Genomic DNA, 21522 nt, shown 5'->3' on the forward strand with positions numbered 1-21522 from the left:
CCATCTAAGGATCGGTTGGTATGACAAACTGAGCCCTAGCTGATCTTGCATCAGGATAATGTTCTCCTATTGCCAGTAACCCAGTTACTTCTACTATACGTTCTTCTATAGTAGCCACCATTAAACTCCATATAGAAGCTTCTCCTTCATCAAACTTCCTTGTGAATTCTATGCTTGCTTCTTCATCAAATGCAGTCAAACTTAAAAAATACCCTAACTAACCACACTCATTAAATCTCCTTACTGCCTCTACATCTGAGAGGAAAATGGTATGCTCCACTGGTTCTCGTTGCTGTAATTATCCACCCATTTTTGCTTAACACTTTCACTATCTGCATTACTTGCATTATTTCTCCTTTACAAATTTAGGCTTCTTTTGACCCATGTTCACATTTCATTTAATAGTTAATTAATGTCATAACGATTCATTATGAGCAATAATATGGCTTTAATGAGATTAAATCATGGATGTGTGTGAAAATCGTCTGAAAATGGGATTCAAATCACTTAAAATCTAAACACAACTCACATCACAGCCTGACAATAAAATCATTCAAAAATAAGGGGTATGACACCTAGACACTTGTGTACTTATGACAATTAAATTCCATCAATAAAGGAAATATGAAGATTTGGAAAAATCTTTACGAATAAATAGGAATGTCATTGGTTTTTAGTAACCTTCCTTGCCCCCTACGAAATATGGACAAGTGTCCACACTTGTCAGACTTAGTATGGGGTATGGAACTGGCATAATGTTGCCATAATATAAAGAATGTAGTATTAGATATAATCAACAAAATCTGTGTACTATATATGAATAGTAATTTGAAAATCTTATACATGTTAATTGATCATTACACATACCAAAAGGTGGTGGAAGTTACATCAGCAGTGACAACATCTGTCAAAAGACTTGTGGTGTTTATTGAAAGCATTAGAACATGATGGCATGGAAGGTGGGTGGGTGGAAGGTAAAGAAATGAGATGAGACGAAAAATTGAATGGAGAAATTTGGAACTTTATGTGGGCATAAAGTTTTAATTATGAGCACGCACAAAGAAATTAGTGTTGAAGAGTGGCAGACGAAAGGTTAACACCTTCGACTACAATAAGATTTACCTTGTTTATATTTGAATTCAGCTGCTGGAACTGCTGCAAGAAGTCCCTTTTTGTTTGGGGTTGTTTATACAACTTGAGTCTATGACCATTGACTAATAATTTAAAAGGCACTAGATTAATGGTAGTTAATTGGATTGCTCCATTGTTAAAGACATGATTAATTTCATATGGACCCAGCCATCTTATCTGCAACTTGCCTGGCATATCTTTAAATCTAGAATCATATAATAGTGCCCAGTCACCAATTTGAAATTGTTTATTGATAATGTGAGAGTCATGCCATTATTTTCTTTGTTTCAATATAATTTCAATACATTCCAAAGTAGCTTTGTGCATTTCATCTGAAGAGTTAAGATGTAGAAGACGTTCTCTTTGTGCTACAAGAAGTTCAATGTCTAACTCTAGTGCAATTATTAAAGTTTTATGTTCAAATTCAATGGGGAGCATTACTACTTTCCCATATAGGAGCTCAAATGGTGTGAATCCTATAGTAGTCTTCCATGTTGTTTTGTAGGCCCAAATAGCTTCTTGTAATCTGTTGGTCTAATCCCTATGGTGTAAATGAATTATTTTTGTTAGGATGTTCTCTAGCTCACAATTTGTGACTTTTGCTTGCCCATTAGCTTCAGGGTGATAAGGACTTGATTTTTGGTGGCCGATGTAATATTGTTTCATCAGCTCTGAGATTAGATTAGAGGTAAATTGTACACCTTGGTCAGTGACTAGCTCTTTGGGTATACCATAGTGAGTTAAAAAAATTCATACAAAAATTCTGCAACTTTTTCATCATGAGCATGCTTCATGGCTTTGATGTCAACCCATTTTGTCAGGTAATCAGTACACACAAGGATATAGGATTTCCCATTGGATGGAGGATCAATTGGACCAATGAAGTCCATGCCCCATTTGTCAAATGATGTTAACACCATCTGTGGGTTAAGAGGCATTTCATCTGTTCTTGTTGGTTAGCCCATCCTTTGACACTTATCACACTTTCGTGTATAGTTGGCTGCATCTTTGTGAAGTGTAGGCCAATAATAACCAATTGTTAAGATTTTCAAGGCTGTTATTTTTACTCCAAAGTGTCCTCCACATGGTTCATTATGACATGCATGTAGAATGTCATATGTCTCGTCCTCTCTCACACATCTCATAACTTGATTAGGTCCAGTATAAAACAAGAGATTATCTATCCAAGAGAAATGGAAACTTTTCTCTACAAGGAGCTTCTTTTCCTTGTAAGAAAAATGTTCTGGTATTTAATTAGTTGCAATGTAATTAACAATGTCTACATACCATGGAATTTGAACAGTAATATGAAATAAATGCTCATCTAGAAATGCATCATCTACCAAAGTAGTGTCATTATCATCATGATGGATTCTTGATAAATAATCAGCTACAACATTGGCTTTTCCAAGCTTATCAATGATAGTTATATCAAATTCTTGCAACAACAGTAACCATCTTGCTAACCTGCCTATTATAGAAAGTTTGTTCATGAGATATTTAATTGTTGCATGATCAGTATGAAAAAATATGGGATAGCCAATTATGTAATGCTGAAATTTTTTCAAGGCATAAACTACTGCTAGCAGTTCTTTTTCAGTCACTGTGTAGTTTTATTTTGGTCCATGAAGGCTCCTACTAATATAATATATTGCATTTTCAAGATTTTGAGATTGTTGTTCTACAAATGCAAATTCCAATTAGGGCCTTCTAAAACTGAGGTTGTAGTGAGAAGTTTCTTAAGTTGTAGGAAGGCTTCATTACATTCAGATGTCCAACTAAATTCAGCTTCCATTGTGAGTAATTTATACAAGGGACTAGCTATTTTATTGAGATCTCTTATAAAATGTCTATAATATCTAGCATAACCCAGAAAAGATCTTACATCTTTCGATTTTGTAGGTATGGACAATGTTTGAATTACCTCTATCTTAGCTGGATCCACTTGTATTCCTGCAGCTTATATGAAATGACCAAGTACCACACCTTCTTGCATAAGCATGAAACATTTTTCACTATTAAGTGCCAAATTATGTTCTTGACACCTTACCAAATCCTTTTCAAGATTCATCGTTGCTTCCTCAAAGGTGACTCCAAATGTTGTGAAATCATCTATATATATATTTCCATACAATCATGTGATATATTAGCAAAGATGCTAATAATAGCTCATTGGAACATTGCAAGAGCATTACATAGACCAAATGGTAAAATAGAGTATGTAAAAGTACCCCATGGGCATGTAAATGTGGTTTTGTCTTGATCTTCAGGAGCAATACTGATTTGATTATAACCACCATACCCATCTAGAAAATGGAAATACTTCTTTCCAGTTAGAGTGTCTAGAACTTGGTCTATAAATGGTAAAGGAAAGTGATCCTTTTTGGTGGCCTTGTTCAATTCTCTATAATCTACACAAATTCTCCATTTTCCTCCCTTTTTGGGCACTATGAGTAGGAGTGACACCGATCTACTATCAGATATAGAATAAATAAAACCAACATCAAGCAATTTTTACAATTTAGTTTTAACTATTTCTGTAAGGCTTGGATTTATCCTTCTCTGGGGTTGATAGAGTGGTAGACAACCTTCATTGATGTATATCCTATGGGTGCACAATGTAGGACTCAACCCTTTCATATCACCATAGTCCCATGCAAAGGTCTTTTCATGCCTTTGAAGCAACTCTATTAATTGTTCCATTTGTGTAGGTGTTAATTTGGGATTAACATGGAGATTATGACCTTTAGACAGTTCAACAGTAGTGGTAGACTCTATCATAGTAGCTTCAGAGATTGGACTTGCTTCTAATTCACACGATAAGAGTGGACAAAGAATGTCAAGTTCTTTCAGCAAAGTACAATTCTCATCACATTCCTCATATGTGATTAATTCCAACACAAAACTTTTAGATACATCTTTTTCTACCATACAACTATTAGTAAGGATACTTTGAAGTACTGAATCTTCCTCCTACAATTTTAGAAAGGATTGTCTATGTAGCATCATGAGCTATACTATAAAATTTAACTCTTCTTCTTCATCCCTTATATTTGGCCAAACAAATGTGCTCAAATATGGTAATGGTTGTGCTAGAGGATATAAATCAAATTTCTTTGTTGCTTGGCCATTGGATATGGTCATATTCCCTGATCTACAACTTATATTTGCATCAACTATAGCTAACCATGGTTGACCTAGAATGACAAGGTAACCAGATAGATTAACTTTGGGGGACAAAATCATGAAGTCTGTAGGATACTCTAGAGAATCTAAGGTTACAACTATGTTTTCTATCATCCCATTAGGGCTGACAGTAGAACTGTCTGCAAGTTGCAGAATTGTTGGAGTAGCCCTTAATCCTTCTATTCTCAACTTCTTCATAGTGTCTTTGGTCATGACATTTATAGCAGGACCAAGATCTATTAAAGCATTTTTAACAGACTCGCCATTTATACTAATATCCACTACTGGACTACCTAGATCAGAATATTTTGGTGTGATCAATTTTCCTAACATAATGTCAGCCAATTGCCCCACAACATGGATTGTGGTGGGGTCCTCTTTTTTTTTTTCCTTCTAGGCTTCTTTAGGCAGGCATCTCTAATGGTTTTTCCATAGATTGAAACATCTTTAATGGCTTGGAATAGAGGTATTTGTACATGCATGTTCTTCAATTGATCAACAATATCAAAAGGTTGTTCCTCTATTTGTATAGGTTTATTTCACATAAGCTTTTCTGGAAAAGGAGGTTCCACCACTAGTTGAGCTTGGGTTAAAATAGTGACATTGGTTGGGTCAACCGCTTTAAAGACTGGGGGTTCTGATGTTGCAAGAGGATCTGGTATTTCAATTATAAGGAGGATTTTAGGTGCAGGTAAAGTTGTACCAGATCTCAAATGTATATCTACAACACTCAGAGCATAAGCAAGATATTGCTGAGCATCAACACTATACATGGGTTGTTGTGGTTGTTGGCTATTTAGATTTGGCTGGGTTTGTACAGGTAACTATGTCTACTTTTGAGGTCCAGGATTTGTGGGTGGTGGCATTAGAGCAGGTTGTTGAACTGGAGGTGGTAATTGTGGAGTACTTGTATTTTGGTTAGGCCACTGTTGAGATCCCCTCCATTGGTTCGTAGACTGCCAATTCCCTTGGGGTGGATGCCATTGGTTCTGCTAGTTTTGCCAGTAGTTCTGTTGATTCTGCCAATTGTTATTCTATTGGTTGGGCCAGGATGGTTGGGAATTCTAAGGCCATTGGGGTTGTTGTAGATTGTTTTGTCTAGCATTATTCCAATTAGGTTGATATTGTGGAGGACCTTGGGGATTATGGTTTTGCCATTGATTACCATATGCATTTGAATTTTGTAAAGGGTCCTAAGGCATACCTTGACATTGGGCCCATGGTTAGTGTTGAGAAACAAAAAATACTTGCTCATCATCTCCATCTATCTTGAGGTACTCAGTTGAAAGATGTTGGTTCTCCATGCTTGCAACCAGTTTGCATTGGCAATCCTTATTTTATTTTTGGCAATAAGGGCATTATTCAGCTAGTTGTAACTCGGCTTCTACATATTTCTTCTTTGTAGTCATTGTGTCAAGATGTGTAGTGACATAATTTATGATGTCCTTCTTGAAATCTAACAATAGGTTAGATATCTCGAGCTTTGAAATATCTTGGCTAATTCCGTTAGTGACTATGGAACAAGGTCCTCAACCTTTCTTCATAGTTGACCTTGAATAGTTTTGACAGATCTTCTTGAGGTCATCCCAAGAAGCTTGATATACATCACCACTAGCCATCAAGTCTAGTGCTTCTAGACAGTTATCATTCACACTTCTCAAAAAGACTAGCTTTTGTGAATCCTCGAACAACACATGCTGAGGTTTCTTCTGTATTGTATACAAGAAACATGAAACATAGTCTTCCAATGTTTCTTCCTCCTTTTGTGATATCCTGAAGACATCATCTCCTCTTGAACCAGATGCTTTGCAATACTCTCTATATTTATCCAAAAATAGAGTTTGCATTTCATCCCAAGTTTCTGTTGCATTGGCTCCTAAGCCCATGAACAATTGTAGAGTTGATTCTTTAAATGTTTCTGGAAATAATTTGAGCTTATGGGCATCAGTGTTGTAGTCAAAACTATGATAGAGTATGTCAGACTCAAACAAGAAAGTATCAAGGTCTTCGGTTGCAAGGCCATAGAACTTTGGAAGAGTAGTTGCAGGTATATTCTTGAGATTATCAGTATTTATGAGGCTTGGGAGAGGAAATGGAAACGTAGGTTGTGCCATTATTGGAGGTATTAGATTATGAGATTGCTGCTGAAAAGGAACATTGGGTATTGGATTATTAACAACTGGTGGATTTAAAGCAATATTATCAAGGACACTAGCCAAAATTTCAACAAAAGGTTGAAGACCACTTGTATCTATAGGTTCTGCTCTTGAAGATGATCGTGTAGGAAAAATAGGGATTTCTTCTTCAAAAGGCAACTCAACTTCTTCTTCTTCAATTTCTTTGTTCAAGTTAACAGACTCCTGTGGAAGAAATCTACCATATTCATCTTGTCATCTTCCTCTTTGATGCATGCAATTAAACTCTTCACACTAGTGAAGGAAGCTTTAAAACTAGAAATTCTTTTAAAAACTTTTTCTAAGAACTATGACTCAAGAATGCTCCTAGCTTGAAACCATCCCCAACAACAATGCCAAAAATGGTTTGCCTCACAACAGGTGTATAATAATCATGCTCTAGGCCATGCTTAGGAATAATGTATTCAATCTAAGGATTATTTTTCCCACTATGAGGTGTATTTAATCTTGTCAACCCAGGGACGTATACTTGAAATGGTTGGCATAGTATGTGCACTAGGTCTCTTAATGAGTCATTATGCTTATGATGCAAGAAAGTAAAATGCAAGGAAAAGAACCTACACTATTGTTGCAAGAAACTAACATGTTTAACTCTTTACTAAAATGAATACTAGAAATGCAATGAAATGCTAACATATATTCCAACTCAGTTCATCTACTATAACTGTTCTCGTAAATGTTGTAGGAACATTCACAAAGTATGATGCTACAAGAAGGAACTTACAACTTCTACTTGCAATACTAGAAATGCTTGGAAGAAAATCTATACTATTCTAATCTAATCCACCTCCCAAGTGGGTCCCCTTGGTTGGCTTCTACTAATCTACTAACACAGGATAGAAGCCAAAAACTATTTCATTATATTTCAGAAATTCATTACATGGGAACAATACATAGAACTGTAAAAAAAACTCACTGCAAAAGTTAACAGTTTGTTTTCATAAACTTTCATCTTCTAACTAAACTAACACACTTGGTCTAATCCCTATATATAGAAGATTGATTCTTATTCTGAAATAGAAAAGTAAACAACCTAGCTATAAATCTGCAAGAGAGAAAGAAGGAAAATAACAGCTCAAGGCAGGAAGAAAAGATAACAGCTCAAGGTGGGAATAATAAAGTCCAAACAATCGCTTGACATAATAATAAATGCAAAGAATGCAATAAGTCTTCATAGATCCTCCATACTTGCAGTCATATCCTTTAGTACCATTATGATTTTTCTCCACCATGGCTAAACCTCAACATTCATCTTTGAATTCTTCCAACCATCTTCAACTTCATTACTAATAGGTTAGTTATAATGCAGAGATATTTGCGAATAAGCATTATCAAATTAAATTCAAATATAAGAACACACATTCTAATAATTATATGAAATACTGCATCATATTTATAATATTGGCAAAAGATGACATACTATCTACCCATAGGTTAATCATTGGTTTAGGTAAACATAAGTTCACAAATGTCCTAATGAAAATGAAACAAAGTATTAACAAAGTGTTTAAAACTATCATGAAATAGAGGCAATAATTAGCCTCATCAGGCCCTGTGACCATCAAACTGTTTGCCTTCGCCATTTTCACCACCAGCAACCATCGATATAGCCTCCAATCCCTCCCTTGTGGCTCCACCTCCTACTTCTCCACCACGAGCAGAGCACTAGCTCCATCCAAATCCTCTCACCACCACCAAGTTGTCACTACATCCACCACACAATAACCCTAGTGTCCATCTCCATTGTTGACCAGCACTCGGCCACAAGCACATTTTTGGACCACCGGCCCATTTTTCCTACCATTAAATTTAAACTACTGATGTCATCACCACATAAGCCTTCTACATGGTCTTTTAGGCCATAAAGAACAACATCTATTGTTTTTCTCATAACTAGAGTATCTGGACTCCATTTTTAGAAAATGAGATACCGTCAGAAAGCTAGTTCAAAGCCCATCATGATGGTGTTGGTTTCATGACCCTCTATCATTATTTGTGCCCTTTGTGTGACCTTGACTTAGGCCCTATGACTGTCAAACCCATCACCTCTATTGTTGTCACCACCAACAACCTTCGTGACAGCCACCAAACCCTCCCTTGTGGCTCCACCTCTCACTCCTCCACCATGAGCAAAGTTCTAGCTCCCTCCAAACCCTCCTACCTCCATCAAGCTACCCCCTACAAGTACCACATGATAGCCCTAGCTGACATCTCCACCGCTGACCAACACTCAATAACTAGGCACATTTTCAAACAATCTACCTACATGTTTGGTTGTCTAATTTAAACTCAAATTTTTTTGATGCCATCACTGCATAAGCCTTCTACATGCTCTTTCAGCCCATAAGGAGTAGTGTCCAATGTTTTTCTCATAACTAGAGCATACAAACTCTATTTTTGGAAAATGAGATAGCGTTAGAGAGCTAGTTTTGAGACCACCATGATGGTGTTGGTTTCATAGCCCTCTACCACTATCTATGCCCTCTATAAGATCTCCATTCATGGCCCTACAACTATCAAACCCTTTGCCTCCACCATTGTTACCACCAACAACCTTTGTTGCAACCTCTAAACCCTTTGTTGTAGCTCCATCTCCCACTCGTCCACCATGAGCAGAGTGCTAGCTCTCTCCAAAGTTTCCTGCCACCATCAAGCCACCCGTGTGGCTACGTACGATAGCCCTAGCAACCATCTCCACTACCAACCAACACTCAGCCATTAGGCACATTTTTGAACCACCAACCCACGGTTCCAGCTATCAAATTTAAACTCATAGTTTGCTAATATCATCACTGCATAAGCCTTCTACATACTCTTTTAGGCCATAAGGAGTAGCATCTAGTGTTTTTCTCATAACTAGAGCATCCATACTCTATTTTTAGAAAATGAGATACTATCAAAAAATTGGTTCTAGGCCTATCATGATGGTGTTGGTTTCATGGCCCTTTGCCACTTCCCGTGCCCTTTTTGCAACCTCCACTCATGGCCCTGTGGTTGTCAAACCCTCTCTACCATTGTCACCACTAGAAACCTTCACTACATCCTCCAAATCCTCCCTCATCACTCCACCTCCTTCTCCTTCACCACAAGTAAAGTGCTAGCTCCCTCCAAAACCTCCTGCCACACCTGAGCCACCCCTGTAGCCAACATACGATAGCCCTAACAACCATCTCCACCGCCAACCAACACTCAACCACTAGGCACATTTTTGGACTAAAGGCCTACATTTTTGGTTGTCAAATTTAAACTCACAGTTTTCTAACATCATCATTGCATAAGCCTTCTACATGCTCTTTTAGGCCATAAGGAGAAGAATTTGATGTTTTGCTCATAACTAGAGCATTCGGACTCTGTTTTTAAAAAATGAGATATTTTTAGAAACCTAGTTCTAAGCTTGTCATAATGGTATTGGTTTCATGACCCTCTATCACTATAATTTTTCTTTGTATGACCTCCACTCATGGTCCTATAGTCATCAAATCCTTCACCTCCACTATTGTCACCACTAGCAACCTTCACCATAACCTTCAAACCCTCCCTCCTAGCTCCACCTCCCACTCCTCCACCACAAGTAGAGTGTTAGCTCCCTCCAAACCCTCCCGCCACCACTGAGCCACCCCTACAACCACCACACAATAGCCCTAGTGACCATTTCCACTGTTGACCAACACTTGGCTACCAGGAACATTTTTGGACCACCTGCTAGCATTTTTGGCTTTCAAATTTAAACTCATAGTTTGCTCACATCATCACTGCATAAGTCTTCTACATGCTCTTTTAGGCCATAAGGAGTAGCATTTGGTGTTTTTCTCATAACTAGAGCATTCAAACTCTATTTTTGAAAAATGAGATATCATCATAAAGTTGGTTCTAAGCCTATCATGATGGTGTTGGTTATATGGCCCTCTGTCACTATTTGTTCTCTCTGTGAAACTTCCACTCATGGCTCTACAACTATCAAAACCTTCAACTCCACCATTTTCACCACTAGCAACCTTTGTTGTAGCCTCCAAACCCTCCCTTGTGCCTCCACCTCCCACTCCTCCACCATGATTAGAGTGCTAGCTCCCTCCAAACCCTCCCACCCATCACCAAGCCATCCCTGCAGCCAACACATGACAACCCTAGCAACCATCTCCACTACCAACCAACACTCGACCACTATGCACAAATTTGGACCACCAACCTGCATTTTTGGCCATCAAATTTAAACTCACAATTTGATGATGTCATCACTAAATAAGCCATCTACATGCTCTTTTAGGCCATAAGTTGATGTGTCTAGTGTTTTTCTCATAACTAGAACATTTGGACTCCATTTTTGGAAAATGAGATACCATCGAAAAATTGGTTCTAAGCCCATCATGATGGTGTTGGTTTCATGACCCTTTATCACTACTAGTGCCCTCTGTGTGACCTCCACTCATGGTTGTCAAACCCTTTGACCATCAAACCCTTTGCCTTCACCATTGTCACCACCAGCAATCATTGTTGCAACCTCCAAATCCTCCCTCATAGCTCCACCTCTTGCTCCTCCACCATGAGTAGAGCGCTAGCCCCCTCTAAGCCCTCCCACCACCACCTTGCTATAACCACCACATGACATCCCTAGCAACCATCTCCATCACCGACCAACACTCGGCCACCAAGCACATTTTTGGACAACTGGCCCACATTTACTACCATTAAATTTAAACTCACAGTTTTCTAACGGCATCACTGCATAAGCCTTCCACATGGTCTTTTAGACCATAAGGAGCACCATCTAGTGTTTTTCTCATAACTAGAGCATCTGGGCTCCATTTTTGGAAAATAAGATACTATTGGAAAGCTAGTTTTGAGCCCGTCATGATGGTGTTGGTTTCATGACCCTTTGTTATTTCCTTTTCCCTTTGTGCATCCTCCACTCATGGCTCTTTGACTATCAAACCCTTCACCTCTATCATTGTCACCACCAGCAACCTTCATTGCAGTGTCCAAACCCTCCCTTGTGGCTCCATCTCTCACTCCTCCACCACAAGTAGAGTGCTATCTCCCTACAAACCCTCCCACCACACCCAAGCCACCCCTAAGGCCACCACATGACAACCCTAGTGACCATCTCCACCGTCGACCAACACTCGGCCACCAAGCACATTTTTGGACCACCGATCAGTGTTTTTGGCCATCAAATTTAAACTCATAGTTTGTTGACATTATCATGACATAATCCTTTTACATGCTCTTTTAGGCCATAAGGAGCAGCGTCCGGTGATTTCCTCATAATCAGAGCATCCGAACTCCATTTTTAGAAAACAAGATATTGTTAGAAACCTAGTTTTGAGCCCATCATGATGGTGTTGGTCTTATGACCCTCTATCACTACTATTTCCCTTTGTACAACCTTTTCTCACTACCCTATAGCTATCAAACCCTTTACCTCCACCATTGTCACCATTAGCAACCTTTGGCATAGCCTCCACACCATCTTTTCTGCCTCCACCTCCCACTCCTCCACCAAAAGCAAAGCGCTAGCTCCATCCAAACCCTCTCGCCACCACCAAGCCACCTTTGTGACCACCACACAACAGCCCTAATGACCATCTCCACCACCAACCAAAACTCAACTACTAGGAACATTTTTGGACCACTCACCAACATTTTTGGTCGTCAAATTTAAACTCACAATTTGCTAGCATCATTACTACATGTCTTCTACATGCTCTTTTAGGCCATAAGGAGCAGCATCTAGTGTTTTGCTCATAACTAGAGCATAAAGACTCCATTTTCAAAAAAATGAGATATCATCAAAAATTTGGATTCGAGCCTAACACAATGGTGTTAGTTTCACAGCCCTTTGTTGCTACATATTCCCTTTGTGAGACCTCCACTCATAGCCCTACGGTCATCAAACCCTTCACCTCCACTGTTGTCACCACCAATAACCTTACCCATAGCCTCCAAACCCTACCTCGTGCTCCACCTCCTGCTACCACCAAGCCACCCCTATGGCCACCACATAATAACCCTAGATGTCATCTCCACTACTAAAAAACACTCAGCCACTGGGCTCATTTTTAGACCACTGGCCTATGTTTCCAACCATCAAATTTAAACTCATAATTTACTGACATCATCACTCCATAAGCCTTCTACATGCTCTTTTAGGCCATAAGGAGCGACATCTGGTGTTTTACCCATAACTAGAGCATCCAGACTCCATTTCTAGAAAATGAGATACCGTCAGAAAGCTAGTTCTGAGCCCATCATGATGGTGTTGGATGCATGGACCTTTATTACTACCAGTGCCCTCTATGTGACCTCTTCTCATAGCCCTATGGTTGTCAAACCCTTCACCTCCTCCATTTTTACCACAAGCAACCATTTTTGCACCCTACAAACCCTCCCTCATGGCTCCACCTCCCACCCCTCCACCACAAACAGAGAGCTAGCTACCTCCAAACCCTCCTACCACCACTGAGCCATCACTACAACCACTACATGATAGCCCTAGTGGCCATATCCACCACCAACCAGCACTTGACCACTAGGCACATTTTTTGACCACTGGCTTGCATTTCTAGCCATCAAATTTAAATTCACAGTTTGTTGACATCACACTGCATAAGTATTCTACATGGTCTTTTAGGCCAAAAGGAGTAGTGTCTTGTGTTGTGCTCATAACTAAATTATTTGGACTCCATTTTCAAAAAATGAGATACTGTCAGAAAGCTGGTTATGAGCCCGACATGATGGTTTTGGTTTCACGGCCTTCTATCATTGCTCGTACCCTCTATGCAACCCACACTCATGGCCCTATGACCATCAAACCCTTTGCCTCTGCCATTGTCACCACCAACAACCTTTGCGGCAGCCTCCAAACCCTCCCTTGTGGCTCCACCTCGTGCTCCTCCACCACAAGCAAAGTGCTAGCTCCCTCCAAACCCTCCCGCCACCATTGAGCCACACCTACGGCCACCACATGACAACCCTAGCAACCATCTCCACTACTGATCAACACTCAGCCACAAGCACATTATTAGACCACTAGCCTACATTTTTGGCTGTTAAATCTAAACTCATAGTTTGTTGATGTCATCACTACATAAGCCTTCTACATGCTCTTATAGACCATAAGGAGTAGTGTCTGGTGTTTTGCTCATAATTAGAGCATCTGGACTCCATTTTTGAAAAATAAGATATTGTCTAAAATCTAGTTCCAAACTCATCATGATGGTGTTGGTTTCATGGCCCTTTGCCTTTTCTTGTGCCCTCCATGTGATATCCACTCAAAACCTTCCTATCATTAAACCCTTCTCCTCGACCGTTGTCACCACTAGTAACCTTTGTGGCAACCACTAAACCACCCCTCATGGCTCCACCTCCTACTCCTCCACCAAGAGCTAAACACTAGCTCCCTCCAAACCCTCTTGCCACCACTGAGCCACCCTACAACCACCACATGATAGCCTTAGCAAAAATCTCCACCACCGACCAATACTTGGTCACTAAGCACATTTTCAAACTAGCGGCCTGTGTTTCTGGCCTTCAAAATTAAACTCATAGTTTGCTGACATCATCACTGCATTAGCCTTCTACATTCTCTTTTAGGCCATAAGGAGCAGTATCCAGTATTTTTCTCATAAATAAAGCATCCAGACTCGATTTTTAGAAAATGAGATATCATAGGAAAGTTGGCTCCAATCCCATCATGATGGTGTTGGTTTCACGACCCTCTACTATTGCCTATGCCCTTAATGCAACCTCCACTTATGACCTGATGGTCGTCAAACCCTCTACCTTCATTGTTGTCACCACAAAAACCTTCGTTACAACCTCCAAACCCTCCCTCATGGCTCCACCTCCTACTCCTCCACCATGAGTAGAGCACTAGCTACCTACAAACCCTCCCACCACCACTGAGGCACCCCTGAGGCTAGCACATGAAAACACTAGCGACCATCTCCACCTCTAACAAACACTCAGCCACTAGGCACATTTTCATACCATCGACCCATGTTTTTTCCCATGAAATTTAAACTCATAGTTTGTTGATGTTATCACTACATAAGTCTTCTACATGTTCTTTTAGGCCATAAGGGGCAACGTTCCATGGTTTGCTCATAACTATAGCATCTGGATTTTGTTTTCAAAAAATGAGATACTGTTAGAAAGTTGGTTACAAGCCCATCATGATGGTGTTGGTTTTACAATCCTTTGTTGATGCTTGTGTCCTCTATACGACCTCCACTCATGGTCCTATGGCCTCCAAACCCTTCCTTGTGGATCCACCTCCCATTCCTCCACTACGAACAAAGTGCTAGCTCTCTCCAAACCCTCCTGCCACCACCAATCCACCCTGTAGCTACCACATGATAGCCCTAGCAGCCATCTCCACTGCCAACCAACACTCGACCACTAGACACATTTCTTGACCACCCACCTGTGTTTTTATCATCAAAATTAAACTCATAGTTTGTTGACATCATCATTGCATAAGCCTTCTACATGCTCTTTTAGGAAATAAGGAGTAGCATCCAATGTTTTTCTTGTAACTAGAGTATATGGACTCCATTTTTTTTAAAATGAGATACCATCAAAAAATTGGTTCTAATCCTATCATGATGGTGTTGATTTCATGGCCCTCTATCACTGCTTGTGCCTCTATGTGACCTCCATTCATGGCCTTGTGATTGTCAAACCCTTCACATCCATTGTTGTCACCACCAACAACCTTCACTACATCCTCCAAACCCTCCCTCATGGCTCCACCTCCCACTCCTCCACCACAAGAAGAGCGCTAGCTCCCTCCAAACCCTCTTGTTACCATTGAGCCACTACACAAAAGCCCTAGCAACCATCTCCACTACCGACTAGCACTTGACCACCAAGCACATTTTCAGACCACCAACCCATTTTTTTGGCAATCAAATTTAAACTCATAGTTTGATGATGTCATCATTGCATAAGCCTTATACATGGTGTTTTAGGCCATAAGGAGCAACATATGGTGTTTTTCTCATAACTAGAACATCTGGACTCCATTTTCAAAAAAGAGATATTGTTGGAAAGCTGGTTTCAAGCCTATCATGATGGTGTTGGTTTCATGACCCTCTACCATTTCCCATGCACTCTGCACAAGCTCCACTCTTGGCCCTACGGTCATCAAACCCTTTGTCTCCACTATTGTCACCACCAGCAACCTTCACTCTAGCCTCCAAACTCTCACTTATGGCTCCACCTCCTACTCCTCCACCACGAGCAAAATGCTAACTCTCTCTAAACCTTCCCAACACCACTAAGCCACCCTTGTGGCCACCACACAATAGCACTAGCAGCCATCTCCACCATTGACCAACACTTGACCACTAGGCACATTTTCTGACCACCGGCCTACTTTTTTGGTCATCAAATTTAAACTCATAGTTTGCTAGTGTCATCACTACATAAGCCTTCTACATGCTCTTTTAGACCACAAGGGGCAACATTCAGTATTTTTCTCATAACTATAGCATTCAAACTTTGTTTTTAGAAAATAAGATACTATTGGCAAGCTGGTTCCTAGCCCGTTATGATGGTGTTGGTTTTACGGCCATCTGTCACTTCATGTGCCCTCTATGGGACCTCCACTAATGGTCCTATGACCTTCAAACCTTTCACCTCCACCATTGTCACCACCAACAACCTTCACTACAACCTCCAAACCCTCCCTCGTGGCTCCACCTCCTACTCCTCCACCACGAACAAAGCACTAGCTCCCTCCAAACCCTCCTACTACCACCAAGCCACCCTTGGGACCACCACACAATAGCCTTAGCAGCCATCTCCTCCATAGACCAACACTCAGGCACTAGGCACATTGATCACTAGCCCACATTTTTTACCATTAAATTTTAACTCAATTTTGTTGATGTCATCACTACATAATCCTTTTACATGCTCTTTTAGGCCATAAGGAGCAATGTCCAGTGTTTTGTTCATAACTAGACCATCTAGACTCTGTTTTCAAAAAATGAGATAACATTGGAAAGCTAGTTCTGAGCTTGTCATAATGATGTTGGTTTCATAGCTCTCTACCACTACCTATGCCCTCTATATGAATTCCACTCACAGCCCTATGACTATCAATCCCTTTGCCTCCACCATTGTCACCACCAGCAACCTTCGCTACAGCCTCTAAACCCTTCATCATGGCTCCACCTCTTGCTCCTCCACCATGAGCAGAGCACTAGCTCACTCCAAACCCTCACACCACCATTGAGCCACCCCTACAGCCACCACACAACAACCCTAATAGCGATCTCCATCATTGACCAACACTCGGCCACCAGGCACATTTTCAGACCACCAATCTGTATTTTCAATCATCAAATTTAAACTCATAATTTGTTGACATCATCACTGCATAAGCCTTCTACATGCTCTTTTAGGTCATAAGGAGTAGTGTCTAGTGTTTTGCTCATAACTAGAGCATTCATACTCTATTTTTAAAAAATGATATATTGTCGAAAAGCTCATTCTAAGCCCATCATGATGGAGTTAGTTTTATGGCCCTCTATCACTTCCCATCCCCTTTATGCATCCTCCACTCATGGTCTTGTGGCTATCAAACCCTTCACCTCCATCGTTATCACTACCAACAACCTTCATTACAGCCTCGAAACCCTCCCTTGTGGCTCCACCTCCTACTCCTCCACCACAAGTAGAGGAATAGCTCCCTCCAAACCCTCTTACCACCACCAAGCCACCCCTATGACCACCACATGACAGCCCTAGTGGCCATCTCCACTACCGACCACTACTCACCCACTAGACACATTTTCAAAAAATCGGCTTGTATTTCCAATTGTCAAATTTAAACTCATAGTTTGCTAATGCCATCACTAATAAGCCTTCTACATGCTCCTTTGGGCCATAAGGAGCAACATCTAGTGTTTTTCTCATAACTAGAGCATCCGAACTCCATTTTTGGAAAACGAGATATCATCAAAAAGCTCATATTGAGCCCATTATGATGGTGTTGATCTCACATCCCTCTTCCACTGCCTATGCCCTCTATATGACCTCTACTCATGGCCCTACGACTATCAAACCCTTTGCCTCCATTGTTGTAACCAACAACAACCTTCACTGCATCTTTCAAACCCTCCCTTGCGGCTCCACCTCCCACTCCACCACCATGAGCAGAGTGCTAGCTCCCTCAAAACCCTCTTGCCACCACTAAGCCACCCTTATGGCCACCACACAATAGCCCTAGTGGGTATCTCCATTGTCGACTGGCACTCAACCACCAAGCATATTTTTGGACCACTAACCTACTTTTTTGACTGTCAAATTAAACTCACAATTTGCTGATGTCATCACTACATAAGCCTTCTACATGGTCTTTTAGGCCATATGGAGTAGTGTCTGGTGTTTTGCTCATAACTAGAGCATCTGGACTCAATTTTTAGAAAATGAGATATTGTTAGAGAGTTGGTTCTAAGCCTGTCATAATGGTGTTGGTTTTACAGCACTCTACCATTGCCCATGCCCTTTCTGTGATATCCACTCATGGCCCTCCAACCATCAAACCCTTTGCCTCCACCATTGTTACCACTAGCAACCTTTGTGATAGCCACCAAACCCTCCTTCATGGCTCCACCTCCTACTCCTCTACCATGAGCAGAGCGCTAGCTCCCTCTAAACCCTCTCACCACCACAGAGCCACCCCTATGACTACCACATGACAACTCTACTGGCCATCTCCATGGCCAACCAACACTCTACCACAGGCACATTTTTGGACTGCCAACTCACATTTTTTACAGTCAAATTTAAACTCTTAGTTTATTGATGTCATCACTGCATAAGCCATCTACATTCTCTTTTAGGCCATAAGGAGTAGTGACTCTCTTTTTAGAAAATGAGATATCATGGGAAAGTTGATTTTGTGCCCATCATGATGGTGTTGGTTTCATGGCCCTCTCTTGCTACCTGTGTCATCTATGCGACCTCCACTCATGACCCTACGACTGTCTAACCCTTCACCTCCATCGTTGTCACCACTAGCAACCATCATTGTAGCCTCCAAACCCTCCCTCGTGGTTCCACCTCCCACTCCTCCACTATGAGTAGAGCACTAGCTCCCTCCAAACCCTCCTGCCACCATTGAGCCACCCCTGCGGCCACCACACAACAACCCTAGCGAGTATCTCCATTGTTAACTAACACTCAACCACTAGGCATACTTTTGGACCACCAGCCTGCTTTTTCAACTGTCAAATTTAAACTCACAATTTGCTGATGTCATCACTATATAAGCCTTCTACATGGTCTTTTAGGCCATAAAGTGTAGTGTCTAGTGTTTTTCTCATAACTAGAGCATCTAGACTCAATTTTCAAAAAATGAGATATCGTCAAAGGGTTGGTTCTAAGCCCATCATGATGGTGTTGGTTTCATGGCACTCTACCATTGCTCGTGCCCTTTGTGCGATATCCACTCAAGACCCTCCAACCATCAAACCCTTTGCCTCCACCATTGCCACCACTAGCAACCTTCACGACAACCACCAAACTCTCCCTTGTGGCTCCACCTCTCACTCCTCCACCACAAGTAGAGCGCTAGCTCCGTCCAAACCCTCCCGCCACCACCAAGCCACCACACAACAGCCCTAGTGGTCATCTCCATGGCCAACCAACCATTGGCCATAAGCACATTTTTGAACTACCAGCCTGCATTTTCAGTAGTCAAATTAAACTCTCAATTTACTAATGTCATCATTGCATAAGCCATCTATATGCTCTTTTGGGCCATAAGGAGTAGTGTCTGGTGTTTTTCTCATAACTAGAGCATACAAACTTTGTTTTTAGAAAATGAGATATCATGGGAAAGTTGGTTCTGTGCTTGTCATGATGGTGTTGGTTTCATGGCCCTCTCTTGCTACCTATGTCATTTGTGCGACCTCCACTCACAACCCTACGATCGTCTAACCCTTCACCTCCATCATTTTTACCACAAGTAACTGTCACTACAGCCTCCAAACCCTCCCTCATGGCTCCACCTCTTGCTCCTCCACCATGAGAAAATTTCTAGCTCCCTCCAAACCCTCCTAGCACCACCAAGCCACCCCTATAGCCACCACACGATAGCCCTAGCAGCCATCTCCACCAGGCACATTTTTAGACCACCGACCGATGTTTTGAGATGTCAAATTTAAACTAATAGTTTTCTCATGTCATCACTACATAAGCCTTCTATATGTTCTTTCAGGCAATTAGGAGCAGTATCATAACTAGAGCATCTGGACTCTATTTTCAAAAAATGAGATACCATAAAAAAGCTAGTTCAGAGTTCGTAATGATGGTGTTGGTTTCATGGCCCTCTGATGCTACCTATGCCCTTTATGTGACCTCCACTCATGACCCTATGACCATCAAACTCTTCTCCTCTACCATTGTCAACACTAGCAACCTTTATGGTAGCCACCAAACCCTCTCTCATGGCTCCATCTCCTACTCCTCCACCACAAGTAGAGGGCTAACTCCCTCCAAACTCTCTTGCCACTGTCAAGCCACCCTTGTGACTACCACACAACAACCCTAGCGGCCATCTCCACCACCGACCAACACTTGGCCACCAAGCACATTTTCAAACCACCGGCCTATGTTTTTAGTCGTCAAATTTAAACTCATAGTTTGCTGACATCATCACTACATAAGCCTTCTACATGCTCTTTTAGGCAAAAGGAGTAGTGTTTGGTGTCTTGTTTATAACTAGAGCATCTAGACTCCATTTTTGAAGAATGAGATATGGTCAAAAAGCTGGTTCTGAGTTCATCATGATGGTGTTGGTTTCATGACCCTCTATCGATGCTAGTGCCATTTGTATGACCTCTACACATGGTCCTATGATCGTCAAACCCTTTACCTCTATTGTTGTCACCACTAGCAACCTTTGTTGTAGCCTCCAAACCCTCCCTCATGGCTCTACCTCCTACTCCTCCACCATGAGAAGAGCACCAACTCCCTTGAAACCCTCTTGACACCACCAAACCACCCCTACAGCCACCACACGATAGCCCTAGTGGCCATCTCCACCGTCGACCAACACTCAACCACCAAGGACATTTTCAAACCACTAGCCCACATTTTTTATTGTCAAATTTAAACTCATAGTTTGATGACATAATCACACATAAGCCTTGCACATGCTCTCTTAGGCCATAAGGAGCAATGTTGGGTGTTTTTCTCATAACTAGAGCACCCAGATTCTATTTTCAAAAAATGAGATATCTTCAAAAAGTTGGTTTCAAGTTTGTCATGATGGTGTTGGTTTCACAATCCTCTATTGTTGCTCATTCCCTTTGTACAACCTCCACTCACAGCCCTCTGGTTGTCAAACCCTTCAAATTTGTTGTTGTCACTACCAACAACCTTCACTACAACCTCTAAACCCTCCCTTATGGCTCCACCTCCCGCTCCTCCACCTTGAGTAGAGCACTAGCTCCCTCCAAACCCTTTGGCCACCACCAAGCCACCCTTATAGCCACCACATGATAGCCCTAGCAGCCATCTCCACTGCCAACCAACACTCGACCATCAAGCACATTTGTAGACCACAAAACCCACATTTATGGTCATCAAATTTATACTCATACTTTATTGATGCCATCATTACATAAGCCTTCTATATGCTCTTTTGGCCATAAGGAGCAACATCTAATGTTTTGCTCATAACTAGAGCATTCAAACTCTATTTTCAAAAAATGAGACACCATCAGGAAGCTGGTTCTAAGCCCATCATGGTGGCATTAGTTTCATGATCCTCTACTACTACCTGTGCCCTCTGTGCAACCTCCACTCAAGGCCCTACAGTCATCAAACCCTTCGCTTGCGCCATTGTCACCACTAGTAACCTTTGTTGTAGCCTCCAAACCCTCCCTCATGGCTCCACTTCCTACTCCTCCACCATGAGTACAGTGCTAGCTCCCTCCAAACCCTCCTGCTACCATCAAGCCACACCTATGGCCACCACATGACAGCCCTAGTG

This window comes from Cupressus sempervirens, chromosome 5 (genome assembly GCF_028749045.1).
Source record: "Cupressus sempervirens isolate cs-2001-9-10 chromosome 5, ASM2874904v1, whole genome shotgun sequence".
NCBI lineage: Eukaryota > Viridiplantae > Streptophyta > Pinopsida > Cupressales > Cupressaceae > Cupressus > Cupressus sempervirens.